This window comes from Rutidosis leptorrhynchoides, chromosome 2 (genome assembly GCF_046630445.1).
Source record: "Rutidosis leptorrhynchoides isolate AG116_Rl617_1_P2 chromosome 2, CSIRO_AGI_Rlap_v1, whole genome shotgun sequence".
NCBI classification, from domain to species: Eukaryota; Viridiplantae; Streptophyta; class Magnoliopsida; order Asterales; family Asteraceae; genus Rutidosis; species Rutidosis leptorrhynchoides.
Window position 1 is genome coordinate 314,300,917 of NC_092334.1, and position 6,780 is coordinate 314,307,696.

A 6,780-nucleotide genomic window follows, 5' to 3' on the forward strand; every position below is an offset into this window, starting at 1 on the left:
ATATTAATATTTTATGATAATAATAATAAATCGTAGTATGATAGTTATTATAATACTTAACTTAACAATAATAATAATATTCATTTTTGTAGTTATAATCATAATAATAATAACAATGATATTTACTACTTGTGTTGGTAATGATAATAACAATTATAATCATTTTAATACTAACAATATTAACAACAACAACAACAACAACAACAACAGCAGCAGCAGCAGCAGCAGCAACAGCAACAACAACAACAACAACAACAACAACAACAACAACAACAACAACAACAACAACAACAACAACAACAACAACAACAATAATAATAATAACTACCTTAAAGGAAAGTGTTCCAAAAAAAAAAAAACAGCCCATGCTTGGGCTCAAACCCGCGACCACTCTCTCACCCGCTTACCCTCTAAACCATCCGTCTGTCTTTATGTTTCTGATATATTTCGTATTCAAATTTTTATTTAAACCATCTTTTCTATTTTCCACTTCTTCTCCTAACTTCAAACTGTTAAATCGATAATCACTAATAACCACGAATCTTTTGCTTAGTTTAGGCCTTTTAATAGAAGTGGATACAACCTTTTGTGTTTGTTTTGGATTAACAGAAAGGATATAAAAGTTTACGCAATAGCAGCAAAAAAATAAAAAAAATAACGCAATGAACTCATAGTTTGATTCGAAAATCTAAATGTTTTTAGACTAAAATTTCAACATGAAAAAGATTGTAAATCATTCATAGAGACTTTCTGTATTCTCATTTGAACCTAATACATCAAAACATTTACGAATTTATTCATGAACACAATGTTTGACTTTTTTAAAAATTAACTTTGACCTTTAAATTAGAATTCATTGTCAAGAATTGGGAGCTGAAATTTCACTGAAAGTTTGAATAAAAGATTGCTAACACGACTACATTTACAGTTTTTGAAATATGATTCTAAATTGAAGCTTTTGAATTTAACTTTCGCGTACAGAGTACCTGCTTCCGTTTAAAAAAATTTCTGTATAAATTATGCAGTTTATCAGTAATTGTTATTGATAGAAATGGTGAAACACTAGAGTGGTTTACGTTTAATTAGCTAATTTGTTTGTTTTATACTGATAAAGGGTATCGATAGTGAAATGTCCCGTTCATATCGATTATAAACATTACATATTAATTGATTTCGTTGCGAGGTTTTGACCTCTATATGAGACGTTTTTCAAAGACTGCATTCGTTTTTAAAACAAACCATAACCTTTATTTTATCGACAAGGTTAAAAAGACACCACCTAGATTATCCAGAAATGATAATCTAAAAATATCACACTTACACACTACCAATACATATTGGTTTACAATATTAATATGTTACAACAAAATAAATCTCGAATGCAGTTTTAAACAATATTATACAAGCATGCTGACACCAAAACTTGTCCATATATTAGCATGCAACAGTGGAAGCTCTTAATAATCATCTGAGAATAAACATGCTTTAAACGTCAACAAAAATGTTGGTGAGTTATAGGTTTAACCTATATATTTATCAAATTGTAATAATTGACCACAAGATTTCATATTTCAATATATACATCCCATACATAGAGATAAAAATCATTCATATGGTGAACACCTGGTAACCGACATTAATAAGATGCATATAAGAATATCCACTATCATTCCTGGAAATCCATCGGATATGATAAAACAACATCGAAGTACTAAAGCATCTGCAACCATGGATGGGGTTCGTTAAGCCCAATAGATCTATCTTTAGGATTCGCGTTAATTAGTAGATCGGTTTACTAATTCTTAGGTTACCAAGCAAAAAGGGCATATTCGGCTTCGATCATTCACCTATATAATGTAGTTTCGATTACTTGTGTCTATTTCGTAAAACATTTATAAAACTGCATGTATTCTCATCCCAAAAATATTAGATTTTAAAAGTGGGACTATAACTCACTTTCACATATTTTTACTTCGTCGGGAAGTAAGACTTGGCCACGGGTTGATTCACGAACCTATAAAAAATATGTACATATGTATCAAAGTATGATCAAAATATAATTACAATATTTTTTATTACGTTTTAATGATTTGAGTTTGTTAAGTCAGCAGTCCTCGTTAGTAACCTACAACTAGTTGTCCACAGTTAGATGTACAGAAATAAAGCAATATATATTATCTCGAATCAATCCATGACCTCGTGTATACAAGCCTCAGGCTAGATCACAACTCAAAGTATATATAATATTTTGGAATCAACCTCAACTCTGTATAGCTAACTCCAACATTACTGCATATATAGTGTCTATGGTTGTTCCGAAATATATATATAGATGGGTCGATATGATATGTAAAAACATTGTATTCGTGTCTATGGTATCCCAAGATTACATAATATATGTTAGAATACATGTATAATACAATATAAGTTAGTTAAGTTAGGATTTGTATAGATTTGTTACAAATTTCACGTAGCTATAATAATCAAAATTATCCAATCTTGTTTTACCCATAACTTCTTCGTTTTAAATCCGTTTTGAGTGATTCAAGTTGCTATGGTTTCATATTGAACTTAAGTTTATGAATCTAAACAGAAAAAATATAAGTTTATAGTCAGAAATATAGATTACAAGTCGTTTTTGTAAAGGTAGTCATTTCAGTCGAAAGAACGACGTCTAGATGACCATTTTGGAAAACATACTTCCACTTTGCGTTTAACCATGATTTTTAGATATAGTTTCATGTTCATAAGAAAAATCATTTTCCCAGAAGAATAGCTTTTAAAACGTAGTTTATCATAGTTTTTAATTATCTAACCCAAAACAGCCCGCGGTGTTACTACGACGGCGTATGTCCGGTTTTACGGTGTTTTTCGTGTTTCCAGGTTTTAAATCATTAAGTTAGCATATCATATAAATATAGAATATGTGTTTAGTTGATTTTAAAAGTCAAGTTAGAAGGATTAACTTTGTTTGAGAACAAGTTTAGAATTAACTAAACTATATTTTAGTGATTACATGTTCAAATCTTCGAATAAGATAGTTATACATATATGAATCGAATGATGTTATGAACATCATTACTATCTCAAGTTTAGTAGGTAAACCTACTGGAAATGATGAAAAAATAACTTGAGCTTCAAAGGATCTTTGATGGCTTGGAAGTTCTTGAAATAGAATCATGACACAAAAACAAGTTCAAGTAAGATTATTACTCGAATTAAGATAGTTATAGTTATAGAAATTGAATCAAAGCTTGAATATGAATATTACCTTGATTTAGAAAGATAACCTACTGTAAATAACAAAGGTTTCTTGATCTTAGATGATTGCTTGGAATGGATTAGGAAACTTGGAAGTAAACTTGTAAACTTGGAAGTGTTCTTGATGTGTTCTTGAGTAATTATTTTTATGATGATTATAGGTAATAACCAAAGCTTGTATTTGATGATTTTTGCTGGAAAAATAGTAACTTAGACGTTCATGGAAGAGAGTGTGTGTGTTTTGAGAGAGAATTGGGAAGAAAATTGGAAGTGAAATGGAGTAGGTGGTGAGTGGTGAAGGTGAGTGGGATTAAAAGGAGTTCTTGTTTTTGTTTCCTTGCTCATAAGTCATGCTAGTTGTCTAATTGTTGGTTCCAAATGTTTGTTGACTATCTAGGGCTGCTAAGATCTGAATTATTATGTGTATATACCAATAGTATATACGTCTAGGAGCTGGGTATTGTACGAGTACGAATACGGTTGCATACGAGTAGAATTGTTGATGAAAATGAATGAGAATGCAATTGTAAGCATTTTTGTTAAGTAGAAGTAATTTGATATGTGTCTTAAAGTCTTTCAAAAGTGTACTAATACATCTAAATACACTACATGTATATACATTTTAACTGAGTCGTTAAGTCATCGTTAGTCGTTACATGTAAGTGTTGTTTTGAAACCTTTAAGTTAACGATCTCATTTAATGTTGTTAACCCATTATTTATTATATCTATTGAGATGTTAAATTATTACATTATCATGATATTATGATGTATAAGTATATCTTAATATGATATATATACATTAAAATGTTGTTACAACGATAATCGTTACATATATGCCTCGTTTCAAAATTCTTAAGTTAGTAGTCTTGTTTTACATATGTAGTTCATTGTTAACATACTTAATGATATATATAATTATCATTTTATCATGTTAAATATAGGGTAACAATATCTTAATATGATACATATGTATTTAGTAAGACGTTGTAATAACGATAATCGTTATATATATCGTTTCGAGTTTCTTAACTTAGTAGTCTCATTTTTATGTATATAACTCATTATTAATATACTTATGGAGATACTTACTTATCATAATCTCATGTTAACTATATGTATATCCATATATATATCATCATGTCATTTTTACAAGTTTTAACGTTCGTAAATCGCCGGTCAACTTGGGTGGTCAATTGTCTACATGAAACTCATTTCAAATAATCAAGTCTTAACAAGTTTGATTGCTTAACATGTTGGAAACATTTAATCATGCAAATATAGTTTTCAATTAATTTATAATCATGGAAAAGTTCGGGTCACTACAGACATATTTCTCACAAGAACAGAAAGAATAATTAAAAATAATAAAACTGATATGGACTCTCAACTACTTTTGTCTGTAATTGATACTTGAGATTCGATGTTAAATGATTTAGAGACAGAAACAAAGATTTAGAATAGTATGATGGTGAGATGCAAAATAGAAAGCTGATTCAGTATTATATTTTACTTATAATTAATATTAACATTAATAATTAGTAAATATAAATAAATATATTAATAATAATATTGTTAGTAAAAAATAAAAATACTGATAATGAGAGGACAGATTCGCTGATCTAGATCTATTTTTATTAATTGAACATTAATAATTTATATATATTAATAATAATAATAATACTAATTGATAATAATTTTATTAATGATACACTTTTATTAGTAATAATATATATATATATATATATATATATATATATATATATATATATATATATATATATATATATAGTGGTAGGATCAAGAGGGAAGTAACCATTCGGGGGGAGCGGGGAGAAGCAAAAACTTTTTTTTTTTATTTTTTGAAAAAACTTTGTTCACGAACATTATAGATGAGATGAAAATATGAACATTTAGTAGAGACACTTTGTGATAAATGTTTTTATTTTGGCGGGAAAACGCTCGAAGAAGTAATATATAACAATTATCGTGTTTTTCGAGCATATTTTGAGGTTTTAGCTATTGGGGTTTAGATATTAGGGTTTAGATATTAGCGTTTATAGGGTTTAGATATTAGGGTTTAGAAATTTAGGGTTTAGAGTTTAGATTTAGGGTTTAGATTTAGGATTTAGATTGAGTTTTTAACACGGACGGTTTAGAGTTTAGGGTTTAGGGTTTAGGGTTTAGGGTTTATGGTTTGGTGTTTTGGGTTTATGGAATAAACCCAAAACACCAAACTCTAAACCCTAAACTCTAAATCGGGCTAAATTTTACTTCACAAAACATGAAAAAAAAAATGTTCATGTTCTTCACGAACAATATTATCTTGAATGTTATTTTTGTCGATCGTTTTCTCGCCTAAATAATAACATTCATCACGAAGTGTCTCTTCTAAATGTTGATATTTTCGTGTGATCTTGATGCCAGAAAAAAAAAATTCAAAAAAACGAAAAGAAAAAAAAAATTTGCATCCCCCCGCTTCCCCCCGATTGGTTACTTCCCCATTGATCCTGCCCCTATATATATATATATATATATATATATATATATATATATATATATATATATATATATATATATATATATATATATATATATATATATATATATATATATATATATATATATATATATATATATGTATATATATATAAGATATTAATAATTAAAGTGATAATAATATTATGATAATATTAATACCAACAATAATAATAATACTAATAATAATAATAATAATGATAATAATTTTAGTAATATAATAGCAAAAATAATACTAATATGAATAAAAAGCATGATAAAGTAATGATAATAATAATTTTACATAAAAATGATAATTATATTATTATTAATGTTAATGATAATAAACAAAAAATGATTTTTAATGATAATAATAATATCTAATAATAATACAAGTAATAATTAAGATACAACAAGTTACATGTATCAAATTTCATATTAAAAACAATAATTTTAATAATACTGATGTTAATATTAATATTAATATTAAGGTTAATAATACTAATGAAATTAATAATAATAATAATAACAAATTATATTATAACTTGTAATTTAATTTAATATATTAATATTACATATTATTAATTATATCTAGATAACATATAATATTTATATCCAACATATATATCCTAATAATTATTTATAGAATTCATACACATTTATATATAACCTTATTTTTAATAATCAATTTATTATCCTATATTTTATTTTACATACTTAATCTTACTGATCTGTTGTATTTTATTATCTCAAATCATTATATATACTTTTGTTTTATACATATATATATATATATATATATATATATATATATATATATATATATATATATATATATATATATATACATTTTTATTTACATATTTATTTATACATAATTGTTCGTGAATCTTCGGGAATAGTCAAAGGTAATTTGAATACATGAATATAGTTTCAAAATTTTCGAGACTCAACATTACAGACTTTGCTTATCGTGTTGAAAACATATAAAAATTAAGTTTAA